The sequence below is a fragment of the Symphalangus syndactylus genome, chromosome 16, assembly GCF_028878055.3.
Source record: "Symphalangus syndactylus isolate Jambi chromosome 16, NHGRI_mSymSyn1-v2.1_pri, whole genome shotgun sequence".
Taxonomy (NCBI): Eukaryota; Metazoa; Chordata; class Mammalia; order Primates; family Hylobatidae; genus Symphalangus; species Symphalangus syndactylus.
In genome coordinates this window covers 96,172,122-96,196,571 of record NC_072438.2, presented here as the reverse complement: position 1 = coordinate 96,196,571, position 24,450 = coordinate 96,172,122, and the positions used below count along the sequence as shown (strand labels likewise).

Below are 24,450 nucleotides of genomic sequence, written 5' to 3'. Positions count from 1 at the left end.
TTCATTTTTATGCTGGTCAATGGTGTCTTTTACAGTCCATATTTAAGTTTAAGTTTAATCCTATGTTAATTTATTAAGTAAATGTGTATTTTCTGTTTTACTTACAGGCTTTGCCCCTAAGTTCTGTGATTTTTACAGCCATACATTGATGTTATTTAGAAGCTATTAAATAAACTAAAGTTCCTACAATTTCTTTAAGTATTTTTAGATGGCAAGCTGAGAAAGCTTGCAGTATCTAAGAGGAGAAAAAATAGAGGGAAAAAGAGAGGCAGGCCAATGTGGAGAACGTGGCTTGGTTTGGACATCGTATTGGAAGCAGACAAGTGTGCGAGAAAGGTTGCAGAGTGGCTCTGAAGATGCCAGATGTCAGCCTCGTAATTTTCCCCATTTGTGGAAGCTGAAGGATTCTGAGGGGTTCCTGGTTGTACTTCTTTTTTTTTTTTTTTTTTTTTTTGAGACAGAGTCTCACTTTGTCACCCAGTCTGCAGTGTGGTGGCGCAATCTCGGCTCACTGCAGCCTCCGCCTCCTGGGTTCAAACGATTCTCGTGCCTCAGCCTCCCGAGTAGCTGGGCTACAGGTGCATGCCACCACATCCAGCTAATTTTTGTATTTTTAGTAGAGAAAAGGTTTCACCATGTTGGCCAGGCTGGTCTTGAACACCTGACCTTAAGTGATCCGCCCTCCTCGGCCCCCCAAAATGCTTGGATTACTGGCGTAAGCCATTGCGCCCAGCCTCCAGTTGTACTTCTGACAGCAAGAATGTTGACAACTATCAGTCCTTCCGAGGGTGTCTCATGCACAGCTCCAAGAGGGCAAGGCACGGTCCCGACAGTTCACACACCATTGCCTCCAGTGCTTTTAATCAGTGCTAAGAAGTTTCCTGCAAAATTGGCACTAATTACATATCCTGAAGAAACAGGTATTTGGTTTAATGCAGCCCTGCACCAGTGCAGCTATAAGGAAGCGTTGCTTCCTCCTGCTCAGGGAGAACACCTGTCTCTCTTCATGGTCAAGCAAAGCTGGGGTCATGAAAGATCCAACACAGGAGGCAGTCGATGCAGGGAGGGCTGCAGCCAACTGTGAGAAGCAAGGGGGTAAACCGCCAACTGCAATGCTGCATCATGGGGCTGTTCTCATGACCCCTCGCCCCTGTCCCCCTCGGCCCCTCTCAAAATAGGTCCAGCTTCTCCCCAGACACCAGAACCAGATCCGGTGCATGAGAGAGCCAGCACTCCTATGGCAGGGTCTTCCTGCTGATGCAGCTCCTGTCACTGTCTCTGCTGGTTCCATCTCGCCTTGACCCTCCATTACTGGAAAGGGGTCCAGATCCAGACCCTAAGAGAGGGTTCTTGCATCTCATGCAAGAAAGAATTCAGAGCAAGTCCACAGAGAAAGTGAAAGCAAGATTATTAGCAAGAGAAGTAAAGTGAAAGCAAGTTTATAAGCAAGAGAAGTAAAGAAACAAAAGAATGGCTACTTCATAGATAGAGTAGGTCATTCCCAAAAGCAAGAGGAGGAATGAGTCCAACTTAGGTACAATGCTTGTTTAGATGTAACATAACTGATGTGGTTTGGCTCTCTGTGCCCTGCCAAATCTCATGTTGCATTGTAATCTCCAATGTTGGGGGAGGGACCTGGTGGGAGGTGATTGGATAACAGGGGTTGATTTCCCCTTTGCTCTTCTGGTGATAATGAGTGAGTTCTCATGAGATCTGGTTGTTTAAAAGTGTGCGGTACTTCCCCCTTCACTCTCTCCTGTTCTGCTGTGGTAAGATATGCCTGCTTCCCCTTCACCTTCCACCGTGACTGTAAGTTTCCCGAGGCCTGCCAGTCATGATTCCTATACAGCCTGAGAAACTGTGAGTCAGTTAAGCCACTTTTCTTCATGAATTACCCAGTCTCAGATAGTTCTTTATAGCAGTGTGAGAACGGACTGATGCAATAACAAAACGAAACAGCATGGGGAGGTGTGCTGTGTGGCAAGGGCTCATGATAAATGATTGTTAATCTTTTTGTAACTACTGTTTTCCACGAGAATCTATATCATTATTCTTAAAGCAGAACTTATTCTTAAATTAAGAATGACTTTGCCCCTAAGATATCAGGACATCAGGCCATTTCCTGAGTCTGTGAAGTCCTGGGTCTGTTCAGTAAACATTATTAACCTGTTCCCTTAACCGTAAACATCCTGTGACTAGGAATGTCTAACCTTCTAGGAATGCAGCCCAGGAGGTCTCAGCCTCATTTTACCCAGCCCTTATTCAAGATGGGGGTCACTGTGGTTCAAATGCCTTTGACATCTCAGCTCCAGATACTGTTTTACTTTTTTTTTACCCCTTCACCTCATGTCCTAGATACTTACTTTCTGGTTTTTATGTCAGTGGCCCGAACACCTGCTGACTTTGCTCCACAGATGCCCTACATCACCCTCCACCATGCCTGTGGAAGCTTTTGGCTCCCCCTTTCCCTCCCTGGAGGCATCCTAGGGGCCAAGAGGATAATGAGGCTCCACCTAGCGCTATCCTGCAGACCCAGCACCAGGAGCGCCAAATGGGAGGCAGGGCTGCTAACTCGACGTGGAACCCTGCAAGTTATTGTTCCACATCACCAGAAAGTGAGACTAACAGAGGCATCTTCCAAATTATTTCCCATCTCAATCACATGCCCCAGTTGATCTTATTGGCCATTGCCCGATTGCTTAGTTATTCAAGGGACTGAGTCTGACTGCATGTGCTTACTGAGGATAGAAGACAAACTCCTCACTGGAACTTTCAATATCCCTTAAAATGGGGCCCTTGTCAAAGACTGGTTACATCATATTATGAACTGAATTAGGGCCCCTTCGCCAGTGTTTATTTTGAACCCCCAACACATAACACCTCAAAATGTAACTGTATTTGGAGATGGGGTCTTCAAAGAGGTAATTACGGGCTCTAGTCCAATGGGACTGGTGCTGTAATTCCAGGACATTAAGACACACAGAAAACGCACCAGGGATGCTCAGCAGGGGAAAGCCTGCAGGTAGAGGCAGCAAGAGGATGGCGATCTGCAAGCCAGCGAGAAGACTTGCAGGAAGCCAACCCTGCTGACCCCTAGATCTCGGACTCCAGCCTCCAACGCTGTTTGAGTAAATACGTTTCTGTCGTTTAAGCCACCAGATGGTGGTATTTTCTTATAGCAGCCCTAGAAACCAACACACATCATTTCACCCACACACCAGCAAACCAGGCTGCCCATCATTTCCGGGTGACACTCAGGCTTCCCTGCTCTTCCTACCCTTTCTCAAACCATTCCTTTACTTTTGGAGTGCCCTCCTTTCCACTGCCCTAGTAACACTGCCTGGGAGAGCCTTAGAGTCCCCAAGCCTGCCATGTCTTCATGTTCTCTGATGACCCTGTGGGGTACACTCACTTCCCTGCAGCCTGCCCACATGACCTGGGAGAACCTCCCACAGATGCAGCCCTGGAGCAAATGTATTTTATTCATTCGTTCACATAACTGGCTTTCATGGAGCCAGAACCTCAGGCTCTGTTCCGCGTCTTGGATGATAGTCATCAGTTCACTCAGTTTATGCCCCTTACTCTGTTCTACAGAAAGCCTGTATCTCACACTCCTTTCTACAGTGCCCTGCAGCCTCGGGCACTGTGCTCTGCCCCTGCCAGCATGCGTGTAGGGGACAGCCGTCATTCTGATTGTCCAAGCCCCCTTCTAACCAAGAGCAGCTGCTCCCTTAGGGGCTCCTCCTCCTCCCACGCTATAGGCTTTCATAGGAGTGGCCATAGTCTAGGTCATGGGAGCCTGCACCCCTGCTCCCAGCAACAATAAGCTACCACTTTGGGCTTCCTGATTCAGGACTAGGTTGGCACCAGGCTGGACTCTCTCAGTGCCTAAAATAGTAAGATGTGCAGCCCAGGCTGGTGCCCTCATTCACCACGATAGGCAGAGGCAGCAGTCCTGAGAGAGGTGAAGGAGAAAGTGGAGATGGGGTTGGGGAGGACAGGGAGCAAAAGAAGCCAGAGCGAGACAAAAGCGGTGGGGAGGGCTGGAAGAGAGTCCAGAGAGGGATCCAGTGCTCGCAGCACCGTTTCCAGAGGTCCTACCTCATTTCTGCTTCTCTCAATACTCCATTTCTCCTGGGGTATCGGACAGCCACCCCACCCCTCCCAGGGCCCTCCAGTGATTCCCTTCCTATTGGGAGCCAGCTGTTTCTTTCACTTTAACCCAACAACTCCTTTCCTACTTCAAGGCACTTAATATGTTCTCTAAATTGAATTTAACTTCATTTTTTTTAAAGAAATGGAGTGAATTTCACAATAATGACAGCAATTGCATTACCTTCCCCACAGCAATTGCATTACCTTCCCAGACACACTTCTGCTCACCAGATGTCCCAGCGCATAGGGTCCACAGATGGGGGATCAAGGAAGGTCCGATGCATCAGTCATTTATATACAAATGGTGGCCCTAAATGCTTGGAAACCTGTGGATAAACATTCCATTTGATTTTTGTGAAGAAATTCATTTGATTTGTGGCATCAAATTGCTCCACAGCAGCACTGTTATGGATGATCCAAAGGTCATTTTTCAGCAGCTGAGGCTTGCAACTCACAGTGGAAGGAGTAGTGTCCACAAGAACACATTTCCTTGTCAGTCAATCTGGAAGAGGCTTCCTTTCCAACTCCCCACATTGCAAAGAGTGGGTAAGGTTAATGGGTTCACATCTGAAAAGTGGCTCAGAGCCCAGTGATGAAACGCAGTGAATAAATATATGTTATTCTTCACGTTATGAATTGTTTAGAGGAAAGATGGATTCAGGAAACAATCCCTCCTCTAAGATTTTGAATGGTTTCACCAAAGCCACCCATGGATGGGAAGACTGTAGGCACAAGGATGTGAGGAAGGTGGGTGGCGGCGATCTCCACTGATGCAGTGGATGGAACAGTGGGCTGCCGCCTCTGCCTCTGGCCAGATGCCAGGCCATTAAGAGCAAAGAGTAAAGATTAATTCCTATGCTCGTGTTATAGCCACACATAAAATTTGGCCCAGTAACCACAGACCAGTGCCAAAATCTGTTTAGTTCATTTAAATTTTTGTATTTATTTTAATTAAGCACTAGCAGAATGCCATTTGCAGTGGCATATTGAATACCTTTGTAATTAACAATACTGAGCCAGAGAGATAGGCTTCCTCCACATTCTTTTAATTAACTGAAATAGTTCAAGGACAGAATCAGCAATGATTTCTTTCTGGATGCAGAATGTGAGGGCTAGGGAATATGCCCTTCATTAGAAAAAGGTGTAATTTTTCAAAATTCTAAGATCTATCAGAATATATTTCCATTTTTATAAACATTATCAGGAGGAAGAAAGCTTAGCAAATGTAATGCATTCAGTATTTTGAGTTACAACAGAAACTTTATGCAGTAGAGAAGTAAGGCAGAAGTTCTGATATGCTGGAATGGAATAAATAATAGTAATGATTCCATCCCCTATGAGTCACACAGGTCCTGGCAGCCACTTGAAATCCAAAATTCTGGTCCCGACTTTATCCTCAAGGCTTCCTATAAGTAGGCATGATGCATTTTATAATCTCCAGCCCTCTTTCCTTTGTGTTGTCATTGTTCCTTTTTCTATAACACCTCCTAAAACCTTCCAACATTCGAATTAAGGGAAATATGTTTTTTTCTCTTGATCTGGTGAACTGGAATTAATCTCCCTACATATGTCAGATGCTGTTTCTGCTTCTGTTTGAAGGAGCAGGCATCCTTCTCCTGGGTGAAAATCAGCTCTCATGGAAATCAATGTGGGTGAAAATCAGCTCTCATGGAAATCAATGTGGCTGAAGGGGAGATTCAAGGGCAGGAAAGCAAAAGGAAGACTCAGCTCCAAGGAAGGGCCTTGCTGGGGGCGTGGTGAGGAGGCTCAACTTCAGGCCCATTCTAGGCTTATCCTGCAGTCCAGAGTGAGGATCGATCAATTTGGAGTGCTAATGCTACTTCTCCACTGGGTTGGAAACATTAGCACATCTTCAGCACCACCGGTGCGTGTGCAGCAGTGAGGACTACACTTGTGCAACTGTTCCTGTTGCACAAGGAAGAGCAATGGCCCCTGCCTTTCCCTCAGAGAAGAGAACCCACTCACCAGCCCCTATCCACCCTAGCCCACCCCAGTGCTACCACGTCACCATTTCTCACTGAAAGATGGTAGATACAATATCATTGAATATCCTCAGCTGCTACTGCACACAAAGAAACCAATCTGTTCTTTTGCCAAATGCATCCTCCCTTTAAAAACTAGAGAAGCACACATTTGTTCTTGCTTACTGTGGGAGGAGCCGTCACGAGCATGTAGGAGTGTGGAGTGTTTTGATTCATGCTGTCTGTGCTACATACAAACTCCTGAGATTCAGCAAAATTTCTTTTTTCATTTGCTGAGTTGAAAAACCTGGTCTCTTTCTCCCTTTTATGCACCACGACTCTAAACTGAATTTTCACATATGCAAACTGCCAAGTGAAATCCCTTCAATATTAAATTCCACAACCATCATAAAAAGGGGAATCATCTGCTGCTCAAAGGAAATGAGATCTATTTTAAATTGAATATCCTCATGAATATGCTAACAAGTCCTGAACAGTTTAATAATAATAACAGACCTTGTCTTCATGTGGCCTCTTTCCCCTAGTGAAGACTGACAGCACTTACTAGAGGGGGCAGGGAGCTTGGAAGAACACAATCACTGTATTTTATAAGTGAGACCAGGAAAACCATCTCTCCATGCAAACTAGGCTGCAGACACCCCCAATGTGTTCATTCTGCCCTCAAAATAACAGGACCTAGGAATCCTTTCACCCTTTGGCAAGCTCTTTCATGGGGCTCTTCCTTGGACCTTGATATAGTTTGGCTGTGTCCCCACCCAAATCTCATCTTGAATTGTAACTCCCACAATTCCCACGTGTCACGGGAGGAACCTGGTGGGAGGTAATTGAATCATGGGGGCAGGTCTTTTTCATGCTGTTCTCATGATAGTGAATAAGTCTCACGAGATCTGATGGTTTTATAAGGGGGAGTTTCCCTGCACAAGCTCCCTCTTTGCCTGCTGCCATCCATGTAAGATGTGACTTGCTCCACCTTGCCTTTCACCATGATTGTGAGGCCTTCCCAGCCATGTGGAACTGTAAGTCCATTAAACCTCTTTTTTTCATAAATTGTCTTTAGTCTCAGGTATGTCTTTACCTGCAGCACGAAAATGGACTAATACAGACTTTATCCCAATTATCACAGCTCTGGGGGCAGCCTGTGTGCCAGGATCACCTCAGGTGTGAAGATGGCAGAGATGAGGCACTCATCCCCTTCCCTTGCCAAAGATGGGACTGGGTCTCATCTCAGCTTGGAAGCCAGGGCAGAGGTTCCTCTGGATGGCTCCCAGGGCAGACATCTCCGGCCTCCTCCCGGTGGCCAACTGTGTCTGCTTCTGTTTGAAGGAGGAGACATCCTTCTCCTGGGTGAAAATCAGCTCTCATGGAAATCGATGTGGCTGAAGGGGAGATTCAAGGGCAGGAAAGCAAAAGGAAGACTCAGCTCTAAAGAAGGGCCTTGCTGGGGGCCCTGTGAGGGGGCTCAACTTCAGGCCCATTCTAGGCTTATCCTGAGCAGCCTCCCTGTGTGACCGTATAGCAGTGAGGCCCCACACTGGAGGCTGGAGACTAGAAACAGACCTCCAAGGCTCCACAGGGCCCTCAAAGCTCCCAGGAACCATCCTTGATTGTATTCCAGGACATGGGGTACAGTGTCTCTTAATGGAAAAGTGTGCACAATGAATGAATGAGTGAGTACACATTTGTCTGGATGGATGCTCTGGAAGCTTCTTTGTAGCAAATTTCCTCATTGAGGCTCAAGCAAGTCCTCAGCTTCTGTTTGCATCTTGTGGAGGCAACTCCTTTATCCACTAAAGACTGACAGCACTCTGTCACTCCCGCTGGGAAAACCCAGCTGACCCTGGCTGGCTTCGGCATGTGCAAGCTGTTGGACTTCCACTCTGTGAACTACATCCAACCTCCTTCCAAAGGAGGGGTGCTCCTGCCTCTGTCTTGGCCTGAGAAGAAGGTCCAGTCTCTTTCCTTTGCATCTTTGGGATGGTAGAAACCCTGCAGCTCCAAGAGAGGAGGCAGCATTCTCAAACAAGCCCCCAGTAAATTCCTGCGGTGGTAATTTGGCAGCAGATCAATTTATTTTTCATTTCAGGAAAAGAAAAGAAAACCAACTGACAAAGGCAATGGCGGTCCGGCCTGTAAGTTTGTCAAATCTTTCAATGGGTACAGTTTGTAAAGGATCATAGGGAGATCATGTGACGTAGAGCTAGAGGGAGCAAAAGAGAGAGACAGAGATGATTGCAGCCGTGCTCATGGGGCCATCCAAGTCCTGCTGTCTTGCCACTGCAGAGATGATGCCGGGCCAGACTCTGACATCTGATGGTGAAAAGACAGAGGGTGCAGGACTGAGAAACACTGTTCAGGGGGGCAGAAAGGCAGAGGGGTGTGGGCCCACTTCCCACCTCCCGGACAACGCAATGGCCTTGGTATCTTCAAGGCAGCCCACTTATCCAAGCCCTCTCAGCAACAGGGATCAGCCTGTGAGATAAAAGCGCACGAATGCAGAGCCTGGCTCTCAGACGCCCAGAGGCACCTGCGCTGCGAGTGTTTCTGACAAAGCCAGCCTCTCTGGCACTCACTCCTGGCTTGTCCCTGGAGGCCACGCCACTGGCCCTTTGTGTGAGGTGAGACAGGCCCATTCCAGCACAGCCTGAGAGGGTGCATGCACCTTCTCTCTTTCCTTTCACCAGGCCCTAATTAGGAGCTGAGTCCACCGTGGCCAATAATGGACATAGATGAATGGTTTTCCCTGGGCCAGGAGGTTGTGCCAGGCATCTGGTGGGCCTGGCAGATGCAGGCACCCTCACAATGCCCCATGTCAGACCATTCAGGCCCAGAAGGCAGCCTGGGTGATTAATGAGGTGTGCACCTCCCCCCTGTGCACACTGCAGCCCCATTTGGTGCACCTCATTAGGTCTGCTTTGGGGTGGCCATTAGCACACAAGCATGGGTGTGCTGGGGTCACTGGGATGACATGCAGAAAGCAAACAAGACCCAACACCCGGGTGTACTAAAGAGGCTGACTACATGGGGGCTGTGGGGCCTGGACATCTGTTTGGTATCAAGGTTAAGAGGTAACATTTGCAAAACTAAGGAGCAGGCAGCCTTTGTTTTTGTACTTAAAAAGTAAAATAAAATCATTCATACTTTACATTTCATCCAAACTTCCACTTCTAAAGTTTTGCATTTTAAGAGATAAATCTAATTAGGAGGACCAGATAATCATTTCCAAGGGGCAGTTCCCATTGTGGCATTTTGGGGTTGTGGTGGGCTCCAGCGAGGCCCCAGCTCTCAGGGGCTTCGAGACTCTGGCTTCCGCCAAGTTCTCTCTCAGTTCCCTCTTTCTGCTTAACCTACTTGCCTGCTCAGAGGATCTAGAAAGCATTTTGACCTCGGACAGCAGAGCACCAGGGCCACTTGCAGAGTCACCTGTGTGATGTTTCTGGGTTCTGCCTTGTCCATCTGTGAAAAGCAGATAATGATGCCTCCTACCTACTTGCTGGCAGGCATGGTGAGCGGGTTAATGAGCTGCTTGTCCAGCTCACAGGAGTGCCCATGTAACACACTGCTCCCAGGCTCTGGGTGCAAAAGCTTTCTTTTGTTAGAAAAACCTGCTGAGGTCTCCATGCGGGGAGAGAGTCCATCTGACTCATGTTTTCTGGTCTTGAAAAAAATCACAGGTTTTTAAAAAATATCTCCTGGTTTTGCAGGGTCTTTTCATTCCATTACAATTTTGTGACAGACATTGCAAAGACATCTCCTATTAATTATATTTTTAACAAACAAACCTCCCTGATTTTATTAAACAGTCACCAGCCAAGTGTGCATTTTTCACTGTTGCTATCAATAGCCACTCATCATGTTCTCATTGTTTTATACAAAAGCAGAGTTTGCTTCAGTATTAATATTGACAAAGAAACGGTTTTTTCTTCTATTTCATCTCCTTTGCATGAAAACATTTATGTAAATGTATGGCTCAACTGTAAGCAATTGGGGTTACCAACTTAAATTCCACAGCCCGGACCTGAGCTTCTTTAAACACCAGATCTTCTCAGATCCCATCATGGCTTACGTGATCACAATCCCAGCAGGCACAAGGGGCAGTATTGGCTTCTGCTCCTCCCAAGATTCTAGGAGCCTGAGACATGCAAACGTGGACAGTGTCCCTCTGTACATCCTGCAAGCAGTTTGCTTTGTGCCAAAGGAGGCATCCGATGTACTGTTAGCAGGTAGGCTGGCTCCAGGTCAGCACATCTAAGAGACTGGGGAGACCAAACAGTGGGTCTGTAGCCTGCTCTTGGGGAGGGGCCAGCAGCATTCAGTGCTGTGAACAGGAGCTCCAGGGAGATCTTTTGAGTCCTCACAAGTTTCAGGAGAAGCTGAGATTGTGTCAGAACCCATTTGTGCCATTTGGGTTGAGTTTGGGCCATAGTAAATTCCAAGCTCACTGAAAGCAGGAGATGGGGCATTTTGTATATAGTGATTCCAAATTGGCAAAACAATAAGGAAATTAAATTCATGTAAAGTTTGATTGTACTTCATTTGCACTTCAGAGGAGGTTCAAAAAGTTTCTCCCCATATGCCTCTCCTGTTATCTACAATGGCCTGTCAAGAGGCCATTGCTGGAAACAGATAAAAGAACAAACCCTTATATCCAGGGAGCTCTCCTAACATCTCAACTCAGGAAAGGGGTAAAGTGAAAATGGACTAGTACAGACTTTATCCCAATTATCACAGCTCTAGAGCAGCCTGTGTGTCTGCCAGGATTGCCTCAGGTGTGAGGACAGTGGAGATGAGGCACTCATCCCCTTCCCTTGCCAAAGATGGGACTGGGTCTTGTCTCAGCTCAAAAGCAAGAGCAGAAGAAAGATACGCCAGAAGGTAAGATATGCCAGGAGCCACCAACTCATAAAGTATAACCAGGATTTCTTCCTCCTTCCCAAGTCTGAATGGTGACCTGAATTGTTGTTTTGGTTTGGCTTTTTTTTTTTAACCTTTTGTGTTAGATTGCTTTAAGGAAGAGCAGTCATTATTTCCTTCTATGTATGTATCCTCCTTTTGCAATATGATTTTTCAACTTCTTTCCTCAAGAGGTAGAATTTATTTCCCACACTTTGAAACTGGACTGCCCTTATGTGACTTACTTTGGCCAATGCAGTGTGGCAGAAGTGATGGGTGCCAGTCCAAGCCTAGTACCATATTCCCTTGGGTCCCTGCCGAGCCACTGTATATGAGTCTGCAGTCACCTGGTAGGGTATGAGGTCATGCTGAACAGAGCATGTCAGGTGAGGCCATCCCAGACTGGGCAGTTCCCAGCCAATCCACATGGATGATCCCAGTCAAGATCAGCCAAGCCCAGCCCAGACCAGAGGAACTGCCGCGAGAGGCCAGGTGAGCTGACTGAGGTCCCCACGTAGTAGGTGACATGAGCAGGCATTTGAACTCAAGCTACCCTGATTCCACAGCCTAAAGTCTCTCCAGGCACTCCACATGTTAGAAACCTGGACCTTGATTCTGCCAACTGGAAGGGGAACTAGAGCTTTTACTAGATTCCAAAGACAGTTATGTTTCTGAGCTATCTTACTTCCTGGAAATTCAAATAAAGATGCTGGCTAGGGAACCCTTTTTTGAATATTTTTCTTCAGATCACCCTCTTTCTGTCTCTCTCTCTCTCTCTCTCAGTCTGTTAATGATATTTTGGTTTGTGAATTATTTCAGTCCTAATGCAATCACATTATTTATATTTCCACTGCCAAAGTGGTTTCCCAAATTATATGGGGACAATGGTAGCTTCAGATGGGGCAACAAAGTGGTGACCTCCTGTTTTACAGAAAATATAGCTTAGTGATTATTTTGGCAAAAGTAGAAATTTTCACCTTAGTAAATTAAAACTAGAAGAAGTTAGTGGATTTCTCTGCAGAGAGGGTTTTTGAGACCACCAGAACCCAAGAGTTCTTCTTCCAAGATCACACGTGCAGTGTCTGTGGTGTGCTGAGAGCCTGGGCCCCTCTCTCTGTTCTCCAGGGTTTCCCCATTCTCCTATAGGCAAGATCCTCATGGAGCTACAACCCTGGGGGTCTCCAGAGCATGACAGCTTGCTTGTGCTAGGGTGTCCCTGCCAACTGTGACCCCCACTGGGTCTCTTCTGAGCTGAAATCATCTGAAATGGCTCCAGCACACACGGACAGGGAAGGATGTTATGACATTGGATGGAGTCCAGAGAAGCACAAGCAGGTTGGAAACACAGTCCTGCCAGAGGCTCCACAATGGAGCTTTGACTGGGATAGTAAAATCAAACATCCACCAAACTCTGAACAGTTCAGAAAACACATTCTCAAAAAAGTTCTGTGTGGTAGGGTGCAGTGGTTCATGCCTGTAATCCCAGCACTTGGGGAGGCCAAATAGGGTGGATTGCTTGAGCCCAGAAGTTCAAGACCAGTGTGAACAATATGGCAAAACCCCATCTCTACAAAAAAAAGAAAGAAAAAAAAAAAAAAACAGAAATTAGCCAGGACCGGTGGTGCACACCCATAGTCCCAGCTACTAGGGAGGCTGAGGTGGAAGGATGGTTTGAGTCTGCAAGGTTGAGGCTGCAGTGAGCAGTGATTAGTACTGCTTTCCATCCTGCGTGACAGTAAGATCCTGTCTCAGAAAAAAAAGTTCTTTTTGATTCTCCAGGCAACCCTAAATACAGGTGTGATTAAAATTACTCCCCTTTTATAGAAAAGGAAGCTGCATCTTAGGTAGCTCAAGCAACTTTCTCATAGCAAGACGGGAGCAGAACCTGGGCCTACACTTCCTCTGCCTGCAAACACACCATCTGTTCTCATTTTCCACTGAGCTCATTTTCTGTTGGCACATTCTAGAATCAAACTGCCCCAAGACAAAAAGTAAAGAATGATCAGTGTTCTGAATATGAGGAAGACAGCTCACCGGCAGAAGTTGAAGAAGAAAGAGGTTGGCAGGGGATGGACACACAATGACTGAGAGATGGTAGAGGGCTCCTGAACTGAAACACTGGATGGCTGAAAGCCTCTTTTCTAGTGGCCCAGTAACATGCTACATTTGGCAAAGTCCCTTGGTAAGACAAAGCTGCTTTCATTCATCAGTAGGGCCACAGGAATCTTAACAGCACTGTTCCTGCAGCGGGCTGCTTGTTCCCTACACCACCCGGCATCCACTTGCCATCAGGAGTTTCAAAGCATCAGCTCTCTCTGCTCCATTCTTCACTATTTAATAAAATGGCATCTTTCTATGGAATCAACCCAAATGCCCATCAATGATAGACTGGATAAAGAAAATGTGGTACACATACACCACAGAATACCACGTAGCCATAAAAAGGAAAGAGATCATGTCCTTTGCAGGGACATGGATGGAGCTGGAAGCTATTATCCTCAGCAAACTAATGCTGGAACAGAAAACCAAACACTGAAGGTTCTCACTTATAAGAGGGAGCTGAACAATGAGAACACATGGACACAGGGAGGGGAATAACACACACTGGGGCCTGTCAGGGGGTGAGGGGGATGGAGAGCATCAGGATAAATAGCTAATACATGTGGGGCTTAACATCTTGGTGATAGATTGATAGGTGCAGCAAACCACCTTGGCACACATTTACCTATGTAACAAACCTGCACATCCTGCACATGTATCCCAGAACTTAAAATAAATATAAATAAATAAATAAATAAATAAATAAATAAAATAGCATCTTCGTAAGAACTTTCTTTCAGCTTTCAAGCTAAATAGCAGAGGAAATGTAGTCACAGAATAATTGAAAATAATAATTTCATCATTTCTCATGAGAATTGATCTTAGAAAGATTTAACACATTTCTGTAAGGTCTCACCAGTGTTTGGGCCAGCAGCTGCCAACTGGAGAAACATGCAGCCATTTTACTCTGTGATGACCATTACTTCATTTTCTGAATGTTCCAGGCTGTCACAGGCCCTTTGTACCGAGACTCCAAGAGCACTCCACCTCTGCTGCCAGTGAAGGGATATGGATCCCTGGAATCTTCCTATTCCACCCGATTACTATGACCCAAAGGAATTGAATATCAGGAGCCCTCACTTCCCCTTGCCAGGAGCCAGTTCCTGAGTCACAAAGCTCTGCAGTCCTTCCAACACACACTGCATCTAGGAAGGATACTCCCTGGACCTGCACCTCTTTGCACCTGGGTCTTTGAACTCTTCCTCTGTAGAGAAAATTAACTGCCTCAAAGACTACCATGGCTACCTGACACAGCCATTCTATTACTGCAATCATGAATCCTCAGAAGGGTTTACATGCCTGCCGCAGCATGATAGTATTTATAAGCCTAACACCTCTTTGCCCTAAAGTACAATTGAAACCTCTTACTCCAAGATGTCTTGAGTGTATGCTGTCTTGAGTATCGTTGTTCTAAATCCTCATACTGTTCCTGAAGAAATATCTCGTGAAGTAGACCATTTGTGTTTAGGTTCCCATTGCCTGCTAATACAGACCCACTAACCTTATGGTAGTTAGCAGTGGTTCTCTTTGGTTCCATCCCACCTCATATTCATGTTCCCTTCTCCCATGGGTCCTGAATGCTTTTAAGATATGTGTTACTTTCCAATAGTTTTAATGGTCCTCATCAGCCTGGAGGTTGGCTTGTTCAGCATCCCAGGGTGGGACGATATGGATTCACTCCCACGCCACTCTCGAGTGACTTGGAGGCTCACACCAACCTGCCCTCTCAGGCTCGAGCACCATGAGCACAAGGACAGAGCCTGCTCACCTTCTTCTAGCCTTACCTTGCTCTGTGCCTAGCTCAGAGCAGGCTTTCCAAGACATTTTCTGAATTGTCAGAACATTCAGACATTTTTGAAACATGGAACATTTTTGGAAATACTAAGGCCTCAAGAGACCTCTGCAGAGACCAGTAAGATGATTGTGCACAGGATGTGCAGAGGGGACATGGGAGGACAGGGACACCATGCTCCTCTGCACAGCAGGTCTTGTTGCTGCTGACTGACATGTCCTGGGAGCACACGGTGCTGCTCTAGGGGAGGCAAGAAGCAGTGTGGGCACATACAAAGCGGGAAGCTCCCAGATCTGTGCCTTCAAACACAAAAATCTTACCGTTCTACAGTTCAGACTATCTGGAGTTTGCAGGCACACAGTGACTTTGGGGACTCAGCCATCGCAGGTGCATGCCAGAGAGGCAGGTAGAACAACATGGTGGACAAATAAAGCTCAGAGGCAGAAGAATTCAGCAAAAGCTAAAGATCTTAAATATTTTTTCCTAGAACCCAGATACTTATATTCTCCCAAAATGACTATGTTAAGACATAACCCCCCAACATGATGGTCTTCAGAGGCAGGGCCTTTGAGAGGCATCTGATTCCCTTCAGGCTGCAATAACAAAGTATCAAATACAAAATACCAAATGGTTTATAAATAACACAAACTTATTTCTCACATTTCTGGAGGCTGAGAAGACTGAAGTCAAAGTTCCAGAAGAGAGGCTGTGAAGAAAAGGCAGTGCTTACACACTGTTGGTGGGAGTCTAAATTAGTTCAGCAACGTGGAAGACAATGTGGTGATTCCTCAAAGAGCTAAAAAATGAACTGTCATTCAACCCAGCAATCCCATTACTGGATATATACCCAAAGGAATACGAATCATTCTTCCATAAAGACACACGCACCCATATGTTCATTGCAATACTATTCACAATGGCAAAGACATGAAATCAATCTAAAGACCTATCATGGGTTGACTGAGTAAAGAAAATGTGGTACATGTAGACCGTGGAATACTATGCAGCTATCAAAAACAGTGACATCATGTCCTTTGCAGGAACATGGAAAAAGCCGGAGGACATTATCCTAAGTGAATTAATACAGGAACAAAAAACCAAATGCCACATGTTCTTACTTAGAAGTGAGAGCTAAACATTGAGTACGCATGAACACAAAGAGGGGAACAACAGACACCAGGGCCTACTTGAGGGTGGAGGGTGGGAGGAAGGTGAGGATTGAAAAACTACCTATTGGGCACTATGCTTATTACCTAAGTGATTAAATAATCTGTACGCCAAACCCCTGTGATACGTAATTTATTTGTAGGACCAACCTGCACACATGTCCCTGAAACTAAAAATTAGAAAAAAGAACAAAAAGAAGTGCCAGAAGATTTGGTATCTGATGAGGGCCTGCCTTCTGGTTCTAAGTCAGCACCCTGTATCCTCACATGGTCGAAGGGCTGAGGGAGTTTACTGTTTACTGGGGTCCTCTTTTATAAGGGCACTAATCCCATCCATGTGGCTCCACCTTCATGACCCAATCACCTCCCAAAGGCTCCACCTCCTAATACCATCACCATGGGGCTAAGGATTTTGACACAGGAGCTTTAGTGGTTAGACACAAATATGCAGTCTACGACAGCAGGTGACTAGGAAGCGGGGGGAGAGGAACGCTGCAGAGCAAGCCTTATTCTTAGAAAATACCTAAGTCATCCCGAAGGTTGGTGGAGACATGGATGGTAAAGGCCATCCTGCTGCAGTCTCAGACCAAAATGAGAAACATGCCATTGGAAAATGGAGAACAAGCAACCACAGCCCTTGCTATGAAACAGCAAAGAACTAGTCCTAACTGAATTTAAATTTTAGTGTTTTGTCGATGTAGGACTTGCAAGCGATGAACTGGATATTGAATTGAAGCTGCTTCTAAGCAAAGGGACGAAGGTAGGCTTGGCTTCTCCTGACTGCCTACAGTAAACTGGAGAAGACAGAAACAACTTAAAGACAGAATTATTCATTGAAAAGGAGGCAGAACTTAAGGATTTGGGAAGTTCTTAGCCTATTCATATTGAGGAGAACGAGAAAACATGTTTAGAAGAGAATGCGAAAGGTGTGGCTAAGAGGCCATTTGATACTGAGATTAGTAGGATCATCCGTCCCAACAGAAGCCAGGAGCTATTCTCCAAGAGGGTGGAAGAATGATCCTGAAGGCAACTTGGAGATCATCAGGGCTGCCCCTCCCATCACAGGCTGAGTGCAAAGGCTAAGGGTGGGGTTACAGCAGTTTCAAAATGGTAGTCACTGGTATCTGTGGAAGCACCACATGTACTGGCCCACCGTCATCTCTCACGGTGGGCTCTGCTCCCTGAGAGCGTGGGGAGCCACACTGTGGCTATGGCAGGAGCAACACAGGCTTCAGTGGGTGTAGGTGAAGCAGTGTCATTGTCTTGGGTAACACCCAAGGATCCTTGCCTCATGCCAAGGAAATCAAGGACATGGAAACATATGGAGTGAGGTTAAAAGCAGAGGTTTAACAGGCAAAAGAAAGAGGAGAATAGCTCTGTCTCCTGCAAGAGAAAGGGGCTCCTGAGTGGGACTTCTGGCCCATGGTGGAGTGGACAGCACTTTATAGACAGGCTTGAAGAGGCTGTGTTGGATTTACATCGGGCCCAAAGATTGGCTGGACCAGGTGTGACATTTCATAGCACACTAGGAAGCTGACCACTCCATCCTAGTCTCATATTATGCAAATGGAGTCTCGACTTATGTGGCACCATGTTGCCTGCTCCTTACTGTGCACGTGGTTGACAAGGAAAGGGGAAGATAGACCCACTATGTTGGACATGTCTAGCCCCCAGGTAGCTTTTTCCTATTGGCACAGCTGCTGGCATTCACCCGTGCAAGCTTCCAGCTTCCTTGTCTATGTCTGCAGCTCAATTTTACAGGCTGCTCTTTGTTAGGAAAAAAAAAATGATTTGGGGGTTGCTTTACATTAAAAGGAAAACCTTACTGAGGGCTTCCATACCCTCACTCTCTGCCCAAATAATTTCTTCTTAACTGCTGTATCACAAGCAGCAAATTTTGCTGTTATCACATGATGCCATCTCTGCTGGCACCCACGGCTCACATGCCTAGGAAGCATGCCTACCTCCATGTGAATTTCAATAGGCAGAGCCACCACAGACAGCCCTGTATTAGGCTGATGCCCAGGGAAGCCATGGAGGCAGGGCCACCTGGAGTCATGGGGGCTTGATTTCTGCCTCGAAAAGCCCAGCGTGTCTCAGAGGCAGGGTTGCAGCCCCAGTGGGGGGGTCTCAAAGGCTTATTCTCAAGCCTTAGGCTCAATTTCATTTGCCCTGCTAGATTTTGCACTTACCTAGAGCCTGTAACTTCTTGTTTTCTTTTCTGTTTCTCACTTTTGGAATGGGAATGTCTGTTCCATGCCTGCCTTACCATTGTATTTTGGAAGCACATAACTCGTTTCATTTCACAGATTCACAGCTGGAGAACAATTTGCCACAGAATGAATCATATCTTGAGTCGAACTCATATGCTATTTAGATCTTATCTGGATGAGACTCTGGACTTTGAACTTTTGAGTTGGTCCTGGAATGAATTGGGATTTAGGGGTCTATTTGGATGGAATGAATGTACTCTGAGGATTTTGGGGGCCGGTGTGGGATGCCATAGACTGAATATTTACATTCATTCAAATTTTATATGTTGAAACCTAATCCCTAGTGTGATGATATTTGGAGGTGGGACCTTTGGGAGGCAATTAGGTTATAAGGGTGGAGCCCTATGAATGGGGTTAGTGCCCTTATAAGAAGAGAAATGAGAGACAGCTTGCTTCTCTCTCCCTCTCTCTGTTTTCTGCATGAGAGAATGCAGTGAGACAGCGTTGTCTATGAACCAAGAAATGACCCTCGCCAGACACTGAATAAGCCAGGGCTTTGATCTTAGACTTCCCAGACTCCAGAGCTGTGAGAAGTAAGTTTCTGTTGTTTATAAGCCACATCATTTATGGCATTCTCTTATAGCAGCCTGAGAGAGCTAAGTCAATCTGTGATTACAATCTCACACTAAACTATTGTAAGAGCATTTGTTTTCTTTTATATTCTTCATGAGATAATTTTATTGGTCATTTAAAAAATAGGGTTAGAAAGAAGAAATCACAGCAAGTTCATCTTGCTTGTCACTTAGGCTCTCACACTGCTTACAGGCCATGAAACCCCCAAAAGCCAAGTGTCCCTCTGGTCTCAGTTTCCTTTTCAATAAACTGGGGTCCAGACCTGTGATCATCTTACTCCACAGCACTTTCATGAGTTTCAAATGAGATAACAGGTGAATGATGCTTTGGTGAAAATAAAGAGTGAAAAGATAATTTTATTACCAAGAGTACAGAACTCCCCTTATTTAACTGCAGTTAACACAAACATAACAGTTAACACTATTACGCATTTGTAGAAATTGTTAGGATGTCTCAGTGCTGCCATGTGCCCAAGACAGGATGTGATGGCTCATGACAACTATTCCTCTTCCAGTTTCGACAAGGACAGCTAGACTCAATACCAGGAAGAACCCTGCCCCAAATTAATTGAAGTTTTAACTAGTAAGCAGATAGGAAATGGATACAGTGTCTATGTAATTTGCCAAATACAATGTTGAGTGTAATTTAATCAGAATTCAGGTAAGGTTCAGAAACCTTATTTTATAGGGTGGTTAAGAACTAGAACTATAAATTAGAGCCCAAGGCTTCTTAAATAATAATAATACCAATAATAAATATGGATCGAGTACCTGTTACAGACCTAGCCTTGGGCCAAATGCTTCATATTAGACCATGATTTTCGCTAAATAAGTGATGCACTAATATAGGTGGCAAGCACTTTGATTTATAATTTTTAAGGTAGCCAAAGTCATGATAGATGTTGGTTATTATCTCTAGTTTTTTAATGGTAATATACAGATGTAAATGCTAATATCATATGAATAAGTTGCATTAGTATGCTAAATATATTAATACACTCATGCTTTGGAGAAAACTATGCACATTTACCACATTCCCTGCTTTCTTTCCCAAAACGAGAGTCCAGAGCAAAGTCATGATGACCCCTTTGGTTGCCCCCACTCATGCTCCCACCAAACTCTCCTTCATACACAGGCACCTGCTGCTTCCAGGCTGGCCCCATCTTCCCCAGACTCCCCTCTTGTAGGGATGCCCCTTCTTGTGTCCCCTCTCCATGACCTCAAGCAAAACCTAAGTCTTCTCTATCCCATGATCACGGTAACATGATTCAAGTTTTGACATCTTTGATGTTAACAAGTCAAGTCAGCTAACAGTGACCCCTCCCAGTAACATCTCTACTTTAATGTGGCCTTCCTGGCTTGGCAGCCCCCATGAACTCGTTTGACTTAGATATTTGCTAAGTCAATGGAATGTTCTAATAAGGCAAACTCTGACCAGGTGAGAGAAATCCGATCTTTGACAGGAAAACGAAGTTGATCGGGGGAGCCTTGGAGACCTGTGAGTGTCCCTCCAGGTACACTGCATAGCCGACTGCTCTTGTGTCCAACCAACGTGCAGTTCAAGATGAGCTGGAACAAAGAAAGCTCTGCCTGCAATAGATTTAACCAGCTTTGCTGAAGTGCTCTGACTAATACATTGGGAGGAACAGCACTGGCTGTCCGGACTGGCTTTTCCCATGGGTTGCTGTGGTGACCACATGTGGAAGTTCCTTAGAATAAGAGAATAAGTAAAATCTTCCACTCACCCTGTCAACAGTAGCCACTGCCTGGGCTGCTGCTCCCACCAGATGTGGAAACACATAGGAGAGCTGTGAGTATATGCACAAGGTCCACAGCGAGTGAGTGGCAGGCCAGGGGTCTGAATCCGGCCCTCCTAACTCCCCATCTAATACGCTCACCGCTTCATTTGGTCATGACTTATTGCTGCATAGGATCAAGTGAAATTGACAATAGGGAATCTTTTTCATCCTCATCCAAAGATTCCAATTAACAAGTTCTTAGAACAATTTCAGCATAAGTGGGTTTCCTCAGAAAATTTTACATAATAGTGATTTGAGAAGAGTGTATCAATAATAATCTGAGTTTTATTAAAATAAAAAATCACCTTAAGGTAAAAAATATATATAAGGTAAGGGAAAAACATTTTCTTATGTGTTCGAGAAAACTATGAAATAAATGGCATGACATTGTATATTACAAGCTTGAGAACAAACAGTCACTCCAAAAACCCAAATCAGGGATGAAGAGAAGAAAAATTTAGAATTCAAATAAATATGGAATTGACAAAGTTAATATGCACTTTTATGGTACATCTATTTTGGATGACAAGATAAATGTCAATGTTATAGAAACATTGACTAGACAGTTTATTTAATTTGACAAAGCTTACAGCTTTCAGCCACAAAATGAAAACTAAATTTAGACTATTCAAGAATTTTCTAGGCTTTCAGCAAAGCTGTAGAGGTGGACACTGCGATGCCGTCTTTGGGGCCAGCATACCCCATCACCCAGTTACTGGGGGCGGCGTCACCTACTGATGACTTTCAGTTGGGATCTTCCTTGGTGTTATGGGTTGAATTTTGTTCTTAGAAAAATATGTTGAATTCCTAATCCTCAAAACCTCAGAATGTGACCTTCCTTGGAAATAGGATTGTTGCAGATGTAATTTGTGAAAATGAAGTCCTTAGGGTGGGTGCCAATCCAGTAACACTGGTGTTCTTTACTTATATTTTTTAAGTATTTTTATGGTTTTCGTATTTTGTTTTTGTTTTTTGTTTTGTTTTGTTGTTGTTTGTTTGTTTTTGAGACAGAGTCTCGCTCTGCAGCCTAGGCTGGAGTGCAGTGATGAAATTTTGGCTCACTGCAACATCCACCTCCCTGGTTCAAGAGATTCTCCTGTCTCAGTCTCTGAGTAGCTGGGATTACAAGCATGCACCACCACGCCAGGCTAATTTTTGTATTTTTAGTAGAGACAGGGTTTCACCGTGTTGGCCAGGCTGGTCTGGAACTCCTGACCTCAGGTGATCTGCCCGCGTTGGCTTCCCAAAGTGCTGGGATTACAGGCATCAGCCACCATGCCCACCCAGGACTGATGTCCTTTAAAAAGGACAAATTTGGACACAGAGACAGACATGCATAGAGGGAAGAGAATGTGGAGAGACACGGGGAAAGGTCTGCCACCTCTGAGCCTAGGAGAGAGGCCTGGCACAGATTTCCTCCCTACACAGCCCTCAGAAGGAGCCGGCCCTGCCAACACCTTGATTTCAGACTTCCATCCTCCAGAGCTGCAACTCCGTACACTTGTTGTGTCCATCCCCTGGTCTATGGCACTTCCTTACAGCAACCCTAGTTGACTGGTACACTGGGCATTGCCCCTGGCCACAGAGAACAACTGATTTGTGCAAGGGTGGCCCCCAGGGGGTGGGCGATGGCAGCAACTGGCTGCAGCAAGGATGCTGCAAGGGTGCCAAGGTTGCATGCGTGCAAGGCCCCCTCCCTTTCAGTCTGTGAAAACCCTAAGCAACCATCCCATCAGGCTGGGACTTGGCAGCACCCAACTTACCAGCCCGCGTCTCCCTCCAATACGCCCCACCACCCTCACTTCCTTAGAAGCTCACTCCACAAAGCAGACACAGAAACACAGACAGACTCCCTCCCAGTCTGCTTCCTGGGACAGCACTCCATGGCAGCTATAAACCGCAACTAGATCATTACAGATCTTGGTTTCTACTGGGAGGCAGTTTTATTAGATTCACAGACACAACTGCCTTGGAGCAAAACTAAACACTGTGTCTGAAGCTACAAAGGGTGAATCTCCAGGATGCCCAGAAACCCTCTGATGTCTGAACCCTGGAGGGTTTGACCGGTGACTGGTGGCCTGAGGACAGCCATGAATCAGCAGCTCAAGAAGCTGGGAAACGAAGGACCAATATTGCTTGCAGCTAATAGGGAGGGAGGTACCCGTTGTGGTGAGATGGATGGTTTCCCATCAGCAGAGATTCTGTTAGAGAGGGATGCTTGCTCTTGCTTTAACCCCTTAGCAGGGTGCAGGTGGCACATAACCTGAGCCTTGATGGGCAGTGGAGAGGGAAGAGCCTCCTTGGAGCCTCAGAATGTGCTCCTCGCATCCTGGCTGCATCCACACTCAATGGAAGGACTCTCAGAGCCCCTTGTTTTTCTGCACGCACTCACATTCTGCAGAGGAACACGGAGTCATTGTTCCTTGCGTTCACATGCTGGGGAGCTGGCCAGTCTTGGAAAAAGGGGACAGGGTGGCCAGAAGCATGTAGGAGGGACCAGCAGAGGGCAGCTGGCCTGGGCTCAAGCCCAGGGACCAGCCCCTTCACACCCATCTTTCTACACTGGATCCTCTTGAGCTGGGCACCCTGCTCCCTAGTTCCAAGATCAACTTGGAAAGCAGGGATTGATACAGAGACACACGAAAGGATGGCTGCCATTCCAATAATGATGATTTTTTGGGTTGCAACATTTCAAATAGTCCTTCCTTTTTAAACAATATGTATTAAAAACATTACTTGCCCTTTTTTCTACACTAAGTATGAATCAATTATTAATCTGAAAAGCAAAAGAAAAATATTTTTATGTGGAGGAGAAAAAAGCATTTATGGGGGGGGACACTTTGGTGCTGTTTCCCAGGTGTGCGGGTTTTGCGCCTGATGCCTGCTGCTCCCCTGTGGGGAGGGTAGACGGCCCAAGGAGGAACAGGAAAAGGGCACTGGTCTGACGCTGTGAGGTCAGTTAGGGGAGCAGGCTCTGCAGAAAGTGCCTCCAGGAAGGAGGGAGGCTTGGTACCATGCGGGAGGCACAGCACCAAAGTTCCATGCATCCTTGTGGTTTGAAACCAGGTCCCCATGCACCCGCTATATGCACTGTGTACCGCGCACCTCTGGGGAATACAAGTGGCCTCTGTCACCTGTTATAAGAAGCACTTCTGCCCACTGCATTCTGGCATCACAGTCGCCAAGGATCACAAGCAGTTAAGCACTGGATGAAACAGGGCTGTATTCACGTGGAAAAGAAGCAGGGAAAGATCCATTTCCATGTTGGGCATTGGTCCCCCATGACGAGTGGGTCCCTCCCAGCAGCCGATGCAGGGCCACCAGCAGGCACACACCCTTCTTCCCTCTTGTGCTGAGGCAGAAGGACCTGCCCTCTCCCCACAGGGGACAGACATAGCAGCGAGGCTGGCCAGGTGCCATGTGACGCACACACTGAAGCAGAACACAGGACACACTGACTCAGAAACAGGGAGAGATGTTCCCACACTAGGCGATGGGTCCAGCAGAGGTTGTGAAGATGCTGCCTTTTGGTAAGGACGTGTCTCAGGCCCATAGCCCATTCTTATGTGTCTGAGCGGGGGTGGAAAGCCTGTGTCCCTGAGACTGCCTTTCCCAATAGTGTGGTTCACTTTGACCCAGTGCAACCCCACCCTACCCTCTAGAACTGCACATATGGTGGCCCTAGAAAGACCTCTTATAG

General features: G+C 46.1%; 1 protein-coding gene across 5 annotated transcripts in view; it reads right to left on the bottom strand.

The window, feature by feature from the left end:
* Positions 1 to 24,450, bottom strand: part of MED10 (mediator complex subunit 10) — a 462,922-nt gene that overhangs the window by 282,351 nt on the left and 156,121 nt on the right. Inside the window, exon 7 of one of the 5 annotated variants that reach the window (XR_010116264.1) lies at positions 4,375 to 8,465. The exons of 3 other annotated variants lie outside the window; for them this stretch is intronic. The gene's annotated coding sequence lies outside the window, so the exon portion shown is untranslated. Of the gene's footprint in view, positions 1 to 4,374; positions 8,466 to 24,450 lie in introns of those variants that run through there. One more of the 5 variants, XM_063619589.1, reaches the window with a different exon arrangement.